We start from the raw sequence: 18,021 nt of genomic DNA, 5'->3' as shown, positions 1-18,021 counted from the left end.
AATATCCTGGTTCTGGTATTTACTCGCAGAGTGGTTTGATGACAAACAACGGCTCGAGGTAAAATCCTCAAAATTAATGGACTAATATCCTGGTTCTTGTTATTTACCCACAGAGTGTTTTGATGACAAACAACGGCTCGAGGTAAAATCCTCAAAATTAATGGACTAATATCCTGGTTCTTGGTATTTACCCGCAGAGTGGTTTGATGACAAACAACGGCTCGAGGTAAAATCCTCAAAATTAATGGACTAATATCCTGGTTCTTGGTATTTACTCGCAGAGTGGTTTGATGACAAACAACGGCTCGAGGTAAAATCCTCAAAATTAATGGACTAATATCCTGGTTCTTGGTATTTACCCACAGAGTGGTTTGATGACAAACAATGGCTCGAGGTAAAATCCTCAAAATTAATGGACTAATATCCTGGTTCTTGGTATTTACCCGCAGAGTGGTTTGATGACAAACAACGGCTCGAGGTAAAATCCTCAAAATTAATGGACTAATATCCTGGTTCTTGGTATTTACCCACAGAGTGGTTTGATGACAAACAACGGCTCGAGGTAAAATCCTCAAAATTAATGGACTAATATCCTGGTTCTTGGTATTTACCCACAGAGTGGTTTGATGACAAACAACGGCTCGAGGTAAAATCCACAAAATTAATGGTCTAATATCCTGGTTCTTGGTATTTACTCGCAGAGTGGTTTGATGACAAACAACGGCTCGAGGTAAAATCCTCAAAATTAATGGACTAATATCCTGGTTCTTGGTATTTACCCACAGAGTGGTTTGATGACAAACAAGGGCTCGAGGTAAAATCCACAAAATTAATGGACTAATATCCTGGTTCTTGGTATTTACCCGCAGAGTGGTTTGATGACAAACAACGGCTCGAGGTAAAATCCACAAAATTAATGGTCTAATATCCTGGTTCTTGGTATTTACTCGCAGAGTGGTTTGATGACAAACAACGGCTCGAATAGTGATAAATCTTTTTATTAGACAGAAAAAAAACAATAAAAAATATACTTGATATTAAGATCACACATACAGATATCGTCATTAGCATAAATACTAAAATAAAACAATTAAAACCAATGATATACATACAAAATAAAATAATTACATATTGAGAGTGAAAAAAAAGTCAAAAAATATATTGGATATTTTGATCACATATACGGTGATCGCCATCAGCAGTTCATTAGCTTTGTTTGAACTAACAGGAGGGCATAGGTCAAACACACTCGGAGAAATAAACCTTACATTATCTAACCTAAGTAAATTATCGCAAATAGAATTTAAGCCAAATTCACCTGCGGCTGTGTGTAAAGCTAGGCTCATGAATAAAATTGTCTTAATTTCTATCGTTTCCCTGAAAATTTGCCTAAAAACCCAGGTCCTTAGAAATCAAAGAGAAATTTTCGAACAAGATAAAATGGTCCGGAAACACAAAAATTTCTTCCGATAGAGCTGATGTAAAATCGTCAGGTTTGGAATTTTGCTTTAAGGCTGACGAAATAGAGTCTTGATGTTATGGCAATCTCATTTTTAAATTCTGGTTAGAATGTCCCACGTATGAGATTCTGCAAGTACATGGGATATAAACCACTGTGCTACTCCACTGAAGTTGGATCCTTTCCGAATTTTAGGAAACTACCCAAAGTATTACTACTCTGTAAAGCTACCTTTAAACCATTACTTTGTAATATTACTTTAAGTTTTTCACTTAGCCCTAAAACATGTGGTAAAGACCGAAAACATCCTTCTCTTCAGTTTTTTTTTGAGTGAGTGAGTTCTTTATTTAACAATAAAAATCATAAACAAAAAACTATATCAAAAAAATCTCCCCCATAAGGCTCCGTGGCCGGGAAAAAACAGGGGAAAAAAAAATACCAACACAAAAAAAAAAAAAAAAAAAAAAATCCAGTCGCCCACCTTAATAATCCCAGAATGACCAGCTAAGCAGGGAACACATTAATTCACCAACTCAAAAAAATATCCAACTCAATCCAGAGACATCAACTCCAAGAGAAACCGGAAAAAAACTTAAGTACTTAATTAAGAAATTTACAACCTTAGTCGGAATACGGTCTGGGCCAGATGATGAAGGACCCCTCAAACCATTGACAATTCTGGTTGTTTCAGCTTCAGAGGCAGGTTCCAATGCCATTGATTTAGGACAAGGCGGTCCAAGATAAGACCTAAAATCAGGCAGAGAAGAAGAAGGACTTACAGAAGAGGCTGTAGTTTTGCCAATATTAGCAAAATAGGAAGTAAACGCATCTTGAACTTTTAGCTCACCCTTTACATTATCGCCGTCAATCACAATACTTGAGGGGGTAGAAAGAGGCAAAGAAGATGGCCTGATAACAGAATTCATTACTTGCCATGTCTTCCTAATGTCTTTACCACGCGCAAAGAATTTTCTGTAATAAAATAACGATTTGGCCTTTCGGCAAAGCGAATTGTAAACTCTTCTATAAGCTTTGAAAAGTTGAAGTCGAGAATCACGAGAAGATGGCTTAGAGGACCTGTAAGCTTTCCAAAGATTGTTTTTTTCCTCCAACTTTTAAGGAGTCCCAGAATCCTCCAAGGATTCAAAGGGGTTGTTCTTTTCGATGCCGTATTTGACTTGGGCGCAACACATGTTTCCAAGGTAACTTCTTTCAAAAAATCATAAAAAGAATTAAACAAAGAATCTATATCAGATTCATTTTCAGAAATACTCCACAAACAACCCGCCAGCTGGAACCTAAGAAGATGCAGACACTAATCATTAAATTTTAAAGAGAAAAAACCAGCTCCTTGGTTCCACCTCGGCAACGCATCAGAAAAATCATACGTGGAAAAAACAGAAAAATGGTCTGAGATATCGCTCGTCAACACAAAATTTTGCACCAGGGTCAACGATGAAAAAATATTGTCGAGTAAATAAGCAATTGTGCTAGTAATGCGAGTTGGAATGCATGCAGAAGGTATTGATCCATAAGTAAGCATTGTCGAAAGAAAATCCAAGGACAAGGATGACCTCCGGTCACACAAATTAAGGTTGAAGTCACCCATAACAACAAGTTCACATGAATGAAGTTGAATTGTTTCCAAAACCTGAACAAGAATCTGAAGGAAAGAGGGAACAGACCCACTAGGAGACCGGTATATATTACCAACAATGAAAGTTTTAGCTTGGGTTTTAATCTCAATAAATATGGATTCAAAAATTACTTCTTCATTTGTCGACAGGTCACGTCTAACAGAGTACGGAAGACATTCCGAAACACAAACAGCAAGGCCATCTCTTGTCATCCTACTTTGATCTAAAAATTCTATCTTGTACCCAGAGAGATGCAATAGAGATTCATTTTTCGAATCAAGGAAAGTCTCACAAAGACCAATAAAATCAGGATGGCCCTACGCACTATTTTTTCAACTCATAAAATGAAGAACAAAGGCCCTGTACATTAAGCTGAAGCACAGAGAAACTACCATCGCGTTTGGATACTCGATCAAAATCCGCTACATACTTACTACTAACCGAAAAATGGGGATTTGATGGTGATTTATTAGACTGACCTACTGAATTATTAATCAAGCTAAGAAAACCTATTGGGTTGTTTTCAAATTGAAGAAGTCGCTCACCCAAGGAGGAGATATCACCCGAACTAGAGTCAAAGAAATTGAAATTCATAGAAATAAACTAATTTTTTTTTTCTAAAAAAAAAAAAAAAAAAAAAAAAAAAAAAAAAAAAAAAAAAGACCAAGAATAGAGCGAATAGAGCTTACTACAAAAAAAACAACAAAAAACAAACAAAACAACAAACAAACAATAAAACATAAATAATCAACTTTTTCTAAGACACTAAAGGGTCTCAACAAGTGAGGGGATTCATGTTGGGTGGCTATCACCCTGTTCACATTTGTAAACACGGCCACGATCACACCACACGTTTCTTACACCATATCTGTCTCTTGCGCCTTCAAAAATCGCTTTTTTCAATTTTGCAAAATATTCCGTGACAAATACACCCGATTTCGACAGCTTTTATTTTGTTCTGAAAACAGTTTATGCCGTATCTTTTGTTACAAATTTCACAATAACTGGCGCCACAGTCGTAGGTGTCTGGATATTCCGGGCAGCATTCAAAAGTCTAAGATGGTTTACAGACAACAACTGATCTTTCTGGACATGTACACCCATTTTCTTCCCTATATCAAGAACAGTAGTACCAAGATCATTTCTGGGGTCCTGCTTCACTAACAAAAGAAAAGAATCAAGTAAACGCTCCTGTTCATAATCATCCAGCTTTTCCTCAATAGTGGCCATTGTAGAGTTGTCTCTAAGACTTCCTTAGAAATCTCAAGAAGACTTTCTTCTTTTTGAAAAGGTCGGGTCAATTAACCAGTCTGGATAATGATTACTTATTCGTATTTCCCTTAGAAAGGACAAGTCCTTCTCAATAAATTTCGGAAAGAAAATATGAAAAATGCTGCCGGTTAAAGATATGATCAGACCCATATTTATTCAGCTAGCGCGAAGGGAAAAAAAGACAAAAAATTATTTTTGCTAATCGGTTTTCTGTAAATTTTTAAGTCCAAACTATTTTCATTCTTTAAAAGAAGAAAATCAAGAAAATAAAATTTCCCATCCTCTTCTAATTCTACACTAAAGTTTAAATCCCCCTCCTAAAAAAAAACAAACAAAGAATAACATATTCCAAAAAACATTTCAATTCCTCCTTTGCCAGAATTCCATGCTGAAATTATATCATCCATATACCACCCCCAAAAATTATGTTTAAAAAAATATAAAAATAACAATATTGTTTCAGTATTTTCAACAAAAAAATTTGCTAATAATGGACTTAAAGGGGCCCCGCTTGGTAAACCGTTTACTTGTTAAAAATTTTCTTTCTGAATTGAAAAAAAGAGAACGTAATGCACAATCTTACTAAATTGATTATTACTCAGACTTCCAAATCCTTATTACCACTAATTAAGTCCAATTTTCTTAATAAATTTTTTCTAAGAAGAATTTCAGCAGCTTCCACATAAATATTTGTATATATTTATGCTGAAGTTTGAGATCAAAGAACTTAAATAAATTTCGATTTCTTTTAGTTTTTGAACTAATTTCTAAGAGTTCTTAATATAAGAGAAGGAAAACTTTTTGTAGGTTCCTTCATCTTTTAATTGCGTATTGGCACAGAGATGGAAAGTTTGATTCATAGTCCATATTCGTCAAGTTCAATTCATAGTCCTCAGTGTCCGTCACTACGGACACAAGTGTGAACCTTTTGTTGACCTTGGCTGCTTTTGTAATAGTAATTTATTCATCCTTAAAAAAAATAATAAAAATACTTATGTCTATGTTTGACTTGTTAAAAGTTTCGTGTTTATATACAAAATTGGTAAAAATTTTAACTGTAGATGCCCTTACCAGTCTAACATCTTTTATTTGATTTGTGTTTCTATGTAAAGATGTTTCTGTTGATGAGAAATTTCTCTCACAAGGATCTTATTAGGTTTTAAAACGAAATTTTGGACTTTTTTCAAACACTAAATGTTCTTTTGCTGCTTGCACTAACCTTTTTTGATATAAGATTTTCCAGGGAAAGTTTATCTCTAACTACCAAAGTTCTTTTTCTACTTTTATACTTAATAAGGTAATTCAAAGTCTTTAGTTGTAAACTTGATTTAAACTTTTCTTCCTTAAAAGTGCCGAAATGTAGATCGAATTTTATCAAAGGTGGAACAATCATCATTTTTTTCACATTGTGAAGAAAATCCCGTTGGTTTATAATATTTGCTTGTCTTATGGGTGTTTATATATTTATAAACTTCTTCGGTCATATTATCACCATATATACGACGTGGATGATTTCAAAGACTACACTGCCTTTCCATGGTGATAAGTAACAAGTAGAATAGGGATAAATCTTTTTATTAGACAGTGAAAACAAAAACCAAAATATATGCTAGTAGTGTTATGTCAATCTAAGGGACAAGACAGGTAGGAAATTACTGTATCAATCAAAGGTAGCGGCCAGGTGGGGCATTAATGTCTCAATCTAAGAGATAAGACAGGTTGGAAATTACTGTATCAATTAAAGGTAGCAGCCAGGTGGGGCATTACTGTGTCAATCTAAGAGACAAGACAGGTAGGAAATTACTGTATCAATTAAAGGTAGCGGCCAGGTGGGGCATTACCATGTAAATGTAAGAGACAAGACAGGTAGGAAATTACTGTATCAATTAAAGGTAGTGGCCAGGTGGGGCATTACTGTGTCAATCTAAGAGACAAGACAGATAGAAAATTACTGTATCAATTAAAGGTAGCGGCCAGGTGGGGCATTACTGTGTCGATCTAAGAGACAAGACAGGTAAGAAATTACTGTATCAAATAAAGGTAGCGGCCAGGTAGGGCATTACTGTGTCAATCTAAGAGACAAGACAGGTAGGAAGTTACTGTATCAATTAAAGGTAGCGGCCAGGTGGGACATTACTGTGTTAATCTAAGGTAGCAGACAGATAGGACATTACTGTATAAATTAAAGAGAGAAGAGAGGTATATGGATGTTTTATGTTTATGGATGTTTTATGTTTATGGATTTTTATTGTTCATTGTACTGGTGTTAAATATCATGTTTCTGTTAAAAGTCATGACTGTTTTCATGCATTGATGGTTTTTTTTTTCCTGGTATTGTTATATGGATAGTGTTTTATTTAATGTTTTTTTGTATGGATGTTTTATTGTATGGATATATGGTTTTTATTAGTTTTTCAGGCTATTTTGGATATTATAGATGGCAGCACACCCGCTCAGACACACAGTCATAGTGAGAGAGATATGTAAAAAATTGGGTTAATCTAGGTTCACTTAGAGTGGCGACATTGTTGTTTTTTTATTGATTTTGAGTCAGTTTCTTTTTGGCAGTGAGACGGACAACATCGAAAAAATGTATCATACATGTTCACTATGTTTATATACATTGGACAGCTGGTCATCATGTGAGAACTGTACTACAGTTGATGACTATAATGAAAAGTGTAGACTATGCAATCCGTGTAAATTGCATAAAGGATATGCTGTACAAATTAAGGACTGTAATACCTGTCTTGAAGAGACTTGTGACTCTCATCCTAATAGATATCTATGTTCCAATTATCATTATGATAAGTGTGACCAGTGGGAAAATACTTACCCTGGTATGATTGGAAAAAACCCTAAACGTGACTTCAATTTATTTCTAAGGGACTGGTATCGTCGTGGTTTTAAATTGTATTGGGAAGAAAAATTTCGAGCACGTTTCAATTGTAAAAACATGAAGAGAGTATGGTTCCTGCATCATAATTGTGAGGACAATGCAAATAATGATTATAAACCTAGTGATTTTTATTTGGCTGTGACAAAAAGTGATTCTTCATATGAGAATATTGTGTGCGACATTCCTTCAAATAATCAGATAGAAACAGGTGAATTTTTCAATATGAATCGTAATAGTATCATTGACTTCACAAGAAGATTTAATAAAAATGAAGTTACAATAGGAAAAGCAATGTTCAGTCTAGGAAAAGCAATCCCTTTTCGATCTAACAATTTTCCTTCTTGGTTTCTTTTTCTTATTTTTACTTTTCTTTGACATATGAGAATATTGTCTGCGACATTCCTTCAAATGATCAGATAGAAACAGGTGAATTTTTCAATATGATTCGTAATAGTATCATTGACTTCACAAGAAGATTTAATAAAAATGAAGTTACAATATATTGCGGAAAATGTGACCCTGACTTTGCACGCCAGGATCAGCACAAATTAAGTCCAAATGATATGCCACCACTAATCGTTGTCGACGACGAATATGATGATGACAATCTAAATGACTATGAAGAAGAAGAAGAAGAAGAAATCTAAACAATGGAGACAAAAGACTTTTTTTATAGTGCATATATATATTTTATTGATAAACAAATTCACATACATTTTTAAAACACTTTATTCTTAGGGCTCTGAAATCAAAACTATACAGGTCTGAGAGGGTATTTTCTACTAGAAAATCATTCAAACATGAACTGTGTACATAAATGTTGAGAAATTCACTGAAAGTATAGTCACGACATCGAAAAATGAAATATAGTAATGCATGAAAACAACAGCTTTTGTTTGATAAATCTTGTACTCGCATACGATTTGAATAATTGTTTTCCCACTTCCTTCAAGGTAGTTTTTAATGTATGGTGTGTAGAATGCATTTGGTAGACCAAGAGGATCAACAAATTCTATATTCTTCGTTGTTTGAAAGATGCATAGCCAATGACCCGCCTGTATAGTCGATGGACTACTATTAACAATGATAATGGTATTGTTAGCAGTATTAATATATTCACGGAAATCTGAGGGTATACAATAGTATTTGTATTCGGACATAAAAGGATCCATGTTAAATACATCGATTATTTGATTAGTGTTGTTGGTGCCAAGTCTAATAGAACACTACCGTCGGGGGTAATTTCCCAATAGGTTTCAAATTGATTGAGTGAGATTAATATTACACTCTCTGTCAATGGTTTGTCAAAGGTACACTCTAAACGTACAGTACCGGTTCGGAAAATGCTCATATCTTGAGTACACGACAAGTCCAAAACAATCATATTATGACTTTTTGCGAACATCGAATCGGTAATACCATTTTCATATAGTTGAGAATCTCGATCTAGGGATTGCATTGTCAATTCATATAGGGGTCCTATAGGATTTAGCAAAGGATAAATTGCAGAGAGGAATTCTATTTACTTTACATGCAAGAGAGGAAAGTCCAAACAGTTCAAATTCACGTGGAGAACTTGTCCATAATCATATGGCAATGGTACCTTTTACAATAGCCAAGGCGAGATTCGAAGGAACTTCACTATTGATAAATGAAGAATCGGTGTAGGCACTTGATCGAAAGGCAATATGACGTTGATTGGCGATTGTGTGAGTAACGAGCAGTTTGATATTATTCCCAGAGGCTCTTAGTTTTTCAATTGCCAAAGCAACAGAACTCATAACCTGTTGTTTTCACACATGAAGTATTGCCGAGGTGAGATTGAAATTAGCATCGTGTGCTGCATCAAGTGTTTTTCTCAATATGAAATTGGACGGTGCAAGTTGTAACTTTATATCAATTTTAACATTAAGGGGCATCCACTGGGACACATTAAATATTTCATGATTGAGTCTACCAACTAAATGATACTCCTTGCTCACTGTCCAAGTGAGTTCACCGTCAGTATCAACATTTGATCTATAGTCATAGCCCATTGGCAGACCGCTCAATTTCTTAGAGGTCATTGGAGTCATCAACATAAATTGTATGAAACTCGTATAGTTTGATAGATTGCTGCTAGTGCTCACCAATGTTCCATTTATGTAGACACATAGTTGTTTAAATAAATTGTGTAGTATACCGTTTTCATAGGATAGTCCATCGACGTTGGAGGGAGGTAAATTGTCATACTTTTTCCTCACCACAACTTTTAAATCAATAAATTTGGAAGATAAATATATGAAGTAGTCTTCATAGGAATAAATTTGAAAATTTATGTTTTCAGAGAGGGGTTGCTGTGGATAGAATTGTTCATAGTACCCGTGTCTTACACTGACATCCACACTTTCTGTATTGAAACGATTTAGAGATGTGGTGACAGTGGGATGAGATTCCTTGTGAGGTAGATATGCCATTTCAGTCTAGGAAAAGCAATCCCTTTTCGATCTAACAATTTTCCTTCTTGGTTTCTTTTTCTCATTTTTACTTTTCTTTGACAAGAGTGATGATGATGTCTTTAGCTACTGACCTGAGTAGAGACTGATGAGTGATGAGATGTTTCTCCTCTTTTTAAAACCTTTTCCACTTTGTCATGATTTCAATCGCTCGCCAATGGATCGTGCACTCGACCAGAGATTTTGTGAAACACTTTCTTGAAAATCTTTACGATCCCCCCAATCGTGTAGCTTAGAGGATGCAAAATCTGCAGCAACCGGCGTAATATATTTTTTAGCCAGCGGTATTGCAGAGTGAAACAGCTGAGCAAACCAACTGCCAAGACCGTAGCCCGATATTAACGAACGGCCTTTATAATAGTCCATTCCATGACCCAATGGTCGTGGTTGTAGAGCAGTAACGTAGCAATCAAAATCAGGACATACAAATATATTTTTTCTATTAGCCATTTTGTTGTTGTTGTTGCAGAATGGGTCAAAAATTACATGTAATCATGGCCAAACCTTTTGTTATTACTAGAGTATCAGCTAATTCACTTCTTAGTGTTAACTGACAGAGTTCCAAATACGAAGTTTTACATGAACATACTGAAGATGCTTTATATTATAGTGACGGACGTGTTTATGGGTGTTTTTCATTGAAAAAAGCGGAGTATAGGAACAAACGAATTGTTAGCACTCAGTGTTTCCGCAAAAAATACATACAGAAACATACGAGAGTCCAAGGCAAAACCGCGGGGATAATCAGTAAAAATAACACGATCCATCCCACTAACAGTTCCAGCGTTTTTACCACTGATCATATTCCCTTTGAAGCCAAGAACATCTCTCAGATTATCATTGGGATCAATCATTTCATTGTCAACAGGTGAACTAATGTAAATCCTATCGTGTTCCATTGAATAATTAAATTGGAATGTACCATTCTTGCGAACAGAGATTTTCCTATTGATTGTACGACGCATATCGTTCATACTACCAAATTCTTTGTATTTTAGTGGGAGGAGGGGATAGTCACTAGATTTAAATGCTTCAACCCATTCACACTCAACAGAGAGTGACCAATCGAATGGTATAACTTTTATCTCATACACACGATCCTTTCTCAGAATATCATATGTATTTTTGAGAGTGCAGTCGACAAGAGCAACTTCATACTTTCCATCATCAAATTTGATGGCGGGGGATATTTTCGTCCAAAAATCACTTGTTTTATTCAAATCATTGTAGAGCGGGTCGGAAACGTTGGACAAAAACGTTACATAAAAATCATTGGGCATTGTGTATGTCGTCGGCGGATATCTACGAATCAAAATCAGAGTTGTATCCAAGCCAACGAACAAGCAAATGCTTCATGCCCCTGTGAGTACGAGTCTTTAATATCTTTTCAATCTGATAGATTCCAGTGTTTTTAACTTTTTGTAATTCATAATCATAAAAGCCGCCAAGAATCTCATCATCTTTCATGTCACGTAGACGATACGTTATGGGTGTAGTGTCCAAGAGTTTGGAGACTTTAAAAAGTTCAGTGGACCATAAGTAATTACCCTTTTCAAAAGCATTAGTAGTTCGATTGATTCGAACAGCATCACCAACATTGAATGTCTTCTTTTTGTTCTCATTACCACCACCACCACCATTGGAATATTGTTTAAGAAAAGTGTCAAGTGTATTGACATAATTATGAACTTCTGTTGGGGTTTAGTTGGAAAGGGATCGATGTGGACGTTGATTATAGATCAACATTATTTTATCCAAATCATGAATAAAAGCAGCAGTATTTTTTAAAGTTTCATATCTAGAAATTAAAAGTCGAATAGTTTTTATCAGCCGTTCGGCCAATGCTGCCTTTATTGGACTATGACTATGATAAAGGACTGTATTATATTTCAGTAGAACCTTCTTTACATCGGGATTAACAAATTCACTACCCCGATCCGTTTGAATCTTCCTATAGCAATCCTGTTGAAAGATGATTTCAAGAGCTTTAGTCATCGCCGCTCTTTGACCGCAGTGGAATGGCATATGCATAGCGACTAAAAACACTGATTGCAAGTAGAATGTACTTGTATGGGTGATTTGTGACGCCGTTGAATCTCATCCAGAGTCAAAAGATCTGCTTGTAGTATTTTTAATGGGAAAAAGGCTTTATTTTTCGATAGTGATTACCACGAACTCTACGATTACGATGTAGAGTGTAACTTGATTAATTCTGTAGATACACTGCCACCCGAGTCTTCTCAATTCCAGTGACTTGAGCAAGTGTGGTGGGTGAAATTAAACTTCCCACTGCACCAATATTCTCATAAACATGTTTCAATACTTAAACTGTTTTGAACGTAAATACGTAGTGAAGTGTCCATTGCCCATTCGCATAATAACAGGTAATGGTGAGGGGGATGCAGTGATATTAAGACGTCTTCGCTTGACTCCCCCACTCATAACTCTTGTCAAATCATTTCCACTTCGCGTGCTAGTATTTTCCGAGAATGATTTAAAAACATCTTTTGATATTTGAATAAATTCCTTTAATTGTTTTAAAACATGTTTATTGGCAATAAGGCTTTTGGGAAAGTTTGATGAGTTTTAAAATGTATGTAGATGACTGTCAAATGATACAAGTCTTTTACGAATCGTGACCAAACCTGTTAATAAATCAAGTGGAATATAGGTCTTGCCATGGATTACAAATTGATTCCCATTAGCATCAATTTGAACAGGTTCACTGTCATTGAGATATGTCAAGAGTCTTTTACACTGTTCACGATAAGAATGTGGCATTAGATCTGCAAATCTTGCCATAAGTTTAGACAAATCTTTTTCTTCTTCTTCTTCTTTTAGTATTATTGTTTTTGATGATGATGATGATGATGATGATGATGGAGCCATTTCCTTAGTGTGATCAATGACATTTACTTTGAGTGGTCTCTCACGATAGGGTTTATGTTTGTCGACTCGGCGAAGTGCATTTTGAAGCAGAATTAATTTTTCATCGTCGGCAATTTTCTCATTTTTAATGAATTTATCGAGATTGTCCTCGAAATGCTCCTTTGGCGAAAGGGCGAGTTCAATTGGAGTCAATTTATACGGTTTGGCCATTCTCTAGAGAAAACTGTTTACAAGTCCTGCAATGATTGGCAGTAAAAGTGTAAAGAAGTTACCACACGCTTGAAGAAGTCGTTTGCTTTCAAATCGTTTCCTTTTTGCTTGCTGCTGATGCTAGGGAGCGTAAAAGGGAACGATGTTGCTTTGTCTGTTGCTTAACACTTTCTGGCAGTTGAACATTGCCTGCAGTTAGATTTAAACAAAGTCCAGATATGAGATTTATGAATTCTCTGTCGACACCATGTTTAAGTATGTCCTTCCTAAGTCGTGGTTGCGAATTCCTAGGACGGTGAATAAATGTCGATATTCAAGTAGTTTCTTCGGCGTCATGATTGCAACTAACCTCCTTTTTTACCGTTCACCGGCAGATATAAAGTAATTTCATTGTCAAAAATATCTGTGACTACACGCAGAGCCTCGGGTTGTTCTGATTTAGGTCCAATAGAGTAAATCCATTGGGTTGTTTGGTAGCCTGATTGTAGGCCGAGAGTAGGAATTTCGGTTCACCCGGATACACCTGTCTTTTTAATGTTATGAGGGAACTGGAATCACGAACAACCCTGTAGATGACATAATAGGTGCGATTGAAAGCAAGGGTTCTCATACACTTGCTCTGCTGAAAGAGATTGTGTAGAACTAGGGTTACGGAGATCCGTTGATGATGAGATCGGACAGTGAACAATTGTATCATCTCCTGAGCCCGTTCTTCAATGTACTCAGCCAGATCGTCAATAATCAACCAAGAGTTTGATTCAAAACTGTTGAAAATGTCAAGTCCATGTATGAATTTCGTGTCTGGAGCAATAGTTTTTATTCTATCATAGGATTCTTGCCAAACACTGTAGCAATAGTAATTTTTTTTGGATTTTCTAAAAACATTCTATCACGATTTTGAATTATTTTTGTTAAAAGTGTCGTTTTGCTGAACATTGATGCTCCGCAAAGAAACGGTCTAAATGGAGTTTTAAATTGATACATAGTTCCCAGTTGTATTGATTTCAAAACACAACGGACGGAAGATTGCATTGTTCCCTTCAATAAATAATAATAGTAATTTCACTAATCAGATTCGAGAACAAGAAAATAAAACATTTTTTAAGAATGATACATATTTTTCATTACCAAATAAAAACATAACTACAAAAAATACTACATGTTTTATTAATACACACACACATAAATAAAAAACTTGAAAAAGGCACTATCACGTAATAAAATTCAAAACAATTTTTTTTTATTTATTCAACAAAAAAAGACACTAAAAAAAGAGCACTTATCACAATTGGAAAGGGTCCCCCAACCCCCACCCTCCCCAGGAAGGGAGAAGCGGCCTGCCGAAGGCCGGTCCTCTCCCCCCCCTCCTCCGGGTAGCGGGCACGGAGTACAAAAAAACAACGATTTTGATCACATTTTTTCTACTTACAAAAAAAGAAGAAAAAACATGACTCTACCTTGCTATATTAAAAAAAACTGCTGAGTTGGGAAAAAAACTACTGCTGAGTTGGGAAAAAAACAGAGCTGAGTTGGGAAAAAAACATCTATTAAAATTATCCCACCACCCAACCATTTACTATTGAATTTTTTCCCGACCGAGGTGATGTCTATAATCTCGACATATACTTCGGTCAGAAGTTAGATAATGTCCGTGGGGTAGAACCGTCACACCATCCGCAAACTAATAGACTTTATCCGACAGGGGACACATGGCTGTTTTATCAACTAAAACTGTGTGGTTTTTAAATTTTAAAGAGTGAATCGCCTTGACTTTTGCCCTTGGAACTATACTGTTTTCCACACAGTTTCTATATACATTCATGTCGAAATTTTTATTCACTTAGTGTCTAGGCCCCCCCTTGCTGACTTTTTTGATTACCTCATTGTGTGTTTGCACACAGTACACCTTCGGAACTGCAAGCACACCACGGAAAATCAAGTCACTTCCTGTCTCTGATTTTAACATTAATAACTGATTTGGGGCCTGGTGCTTCACTAGCTCTGGATAAATGGACTCGTCCCAATTGGTAAAGTCCATTCGAGGGTTAATGTGCAAGCCTTTTTCCAAATCTTCCAATATATTCACGGTTCTATCTTTTAGCAAAATTGAATCGGTATCCCCGTAATAATCTTGAACTTCTCTCTATTCTCCGGCCGTTGGTGCCTACACACATCGTAAAAGAATGATAACATGATTTTTTTTTATATTTCGGCTATTGCGCTGCCACTTGCAATATTTTTATTTAGAATTACATTTCTTTTTTTCTATTCAAGAGGACCATATTCGAGTCTATGATGGTGAATGATGTGAAGTTTGGATTGGTAACGATTCGAGCACATTCTTTTGGGTCAGTCACAACGTCACAACGACTTCGATTACGTACACTCTCACACATTTTACCGAAGGCTGAGTTTTAAAATGAGTTTAAAAATTTCCTTTTCAACCTTCGTTTTCGCTTCGGAAGGTTTACCGACAAAAGTGTCAATAAACGTTTTCAAATGGGGTTTTTGGTCAAATTGGAGGGCTCTATGCATCCTTGTGACGTTGAAACCGTTGGCTACCATCGACCGCAAAAGAACAGGAGGTACAACAATATTCTCTTTCGGATTAAGGTCGGCGATAAGTTTTTGTTTTGAAGGTGTCCAGTGCACACCATCAGCCACTACCTTAGAAATATTGTATAGACTCAAATAGTCCCTTGTCACTGCTTTGTTTATATACGGGAAAACAAAATCCGTCACCGAGTCATGATGCTCCACGGGTATTTCAAAATCGATTAAAAAAAACCATCCTTGCGGTCCATTCTCCTCAATATTGGCAATGTTGGGGATATCTGAAGCACGAGGATCATTAAGCCATTTATAACTTTCACACGGCAAAGAGTAGTGAAACATTGCCAATGGATAGAGGGAGTTCACACCTAAGGAAACTGCATCCGACTTTACACCGGTATCATGTCCAGTCGGATCAGTTTCAAGGATAAGATCTCCATGAAAAGCATACCCTTCCCTCATTGATCTCTCTACAAATAGATGCTGATCCACGTCGGTGATCAAGCCTATTTCCTCTTTACTGATTTTAAGAATTAAATCCATCACCAAATGAGGATTTGAAAAATAATAACCTAAATCCAACCCAAATTCCCCATAGATTTTATCCGTGTTCTCATACACAAATTCCAGCAACGTCATTACATCACTTGCCAGGTACAATCTACAATAATCCCACGAATTTTTACACTCCCTTAGCCTAAACCCTCTTGGCAAATTCATAGTCGACAGTGGTGCATTGACGATCGTAATGTGAATCGTAGAACGAGGCGTTGGACGGCAATTGTTCCTCAGAAGGCCTCACGGTTGAGTTGTAGTACTCATAGGGATATATGACCTTACACGTTAATAAATCATACATTTCACCATCTAGAAAGTGCTGTTTAAGGAGGTGTTGCTTAAGGAGGGGGAAATTATTAAAATCGTCACTTTTCTGTACTTCAATGAGTTTTCTTAGGGAAGAAGCTAAAGGAGTCTAAAAAACGGATCTTATTCATGCACAATTCATTATTATCTATTATTTGCCATTTAAATTCTAAGAGCAGCAGCTTTTCAGACAATTTGGGTATGATATTTTATGAAAAAGAACCATCTACCCATGCTTCATCTACAACTTCACCTCGTTACAATCGTGCCAACGCCGGTAAAATAAATTTCAGGTAATAGCTTGAATTGTGTTTTAAAAACAGGTAGAAACAATTGTTGACTAACGTTTAAATTACACAATTGATTGGCCACTCCACGAGAGTTACTCAATCCCGATACAATTGGGTTGCCCAAATGATTGTTGTCTCACGAACCATCCCTTTACCCCCTTTCCCCTTACACCTTTTCCCCTTTCCCTCTTTCCCATTACCCCCAACAAATTCCCCCTTACAAACCCAACACATTTTTTCATCTTTAATGGCCAACTCGTCCTCTGGTGATAGAGTCATTGGATAGGACGTATTTCGCAGCCTTGATATCGATTTATTTGCTGTTTTAATGAGTGCTGTCACGGCTGAGAGCACATAATCCTCACCACTCAATCTTTCAAATACCTCTACCAATTGCATGGAATTACACGAGTCTCTTTGTGCGTGAGCATAAGAGACTGCAATGACCTCATGTTTTTTTTAACAAACTTTGATTTCAATGGTTCATACACATCTATGAGAGTGGCTTCACAGTCTAAGGCCACCTTGTCACTCTTTTGGAGTGAATTTTGAAAGTTCTTAAATCGCAAGATGGCCCTGTCACCACTAACCGTTTGCACAGATTGTCATCCGTAACGCTTGTAATGCTTCATATGATTATTTAACTTAATTTCTGACCGGAATCTAGAAAGACATGTTGGACAATAATGGCATTCCCCCCCTTTGTTCCCTTTACCCTCACTTAAAACCAGACTGATTTTCGGTATTGGAAAAAAATTTCCAATTGAATCGGGATCACTGGCTGGCTTGTAAAGAAGCCAAACCCAATGCTCCACTGATTCTATGGACGGAGCCCTCACTGGAAATATAACCCCTTTTTGTGCTCACTCCCCTCAAATTCTGTTTTATATTGTAAAACAGTAGCACCAATTTTTAAACGTGCATTAGCCCGCTCAAAAATAGTTATCCCATTAAACGTTACTGGATACAGATCATTTAAACAATTAAAATCTACAATAGGGGAATTTGGACTCCCATTAACTGCATAATCGTCCAACAGTGTCTTACTAGTATTCTCTTGCAAAGGCTTGTGAGCTGCCACAAGAAATGCATTTTTGAAGCATTGAAGCCCAGTATCGAAATTGAAGCGTTGTTCACCATTACATCCCTTTAAATCTTCATTATATTTTGCCCCCACCTTCCCCCTCCCACCTCTTAAAATAAAATTCTTTTTAAATTTACCTACATTTATATCCAAACTCCCAATAAATAAAACCACCAACACACTATCCACCTCAGCATAATTATCCAATTTCGTTACTATATTATCAACCCATTCCATAAAAACACCCTCAAAATTATTCAGGTCCAAATGAAGTGGTAGCATTTCAGTACGTAAATAACGCTCATACACCTCATCCGCCATTTCATTTAAATAAATTATTTTTGTGCGGTGTCAGCCTTAATCCCATCC

This window comes from Artemia sp. Qi Xiang Cuo, unplaced genomic scaffold, assembly GCF_049724085.1.
Source record: "Artemia sp. Qi Xiang Cuo unplaced genomic scaffold, ASM4972408v1 HiC_scaffold_23, whole genome shotgun sequence".
NCBI classification, from domain to species: domain Eukaryota; kingdom Metazoa; phylum Arthropoda; class Branchiopoda; order Anostraca; family Artemiidae; genus Artemia; species Artemia sp. Qi Xiang Cuo.
The sequence above is the reverse complement of the archived record's forward strand: the minus strand, read 5'-3'. Positions refer to the sequence as shown.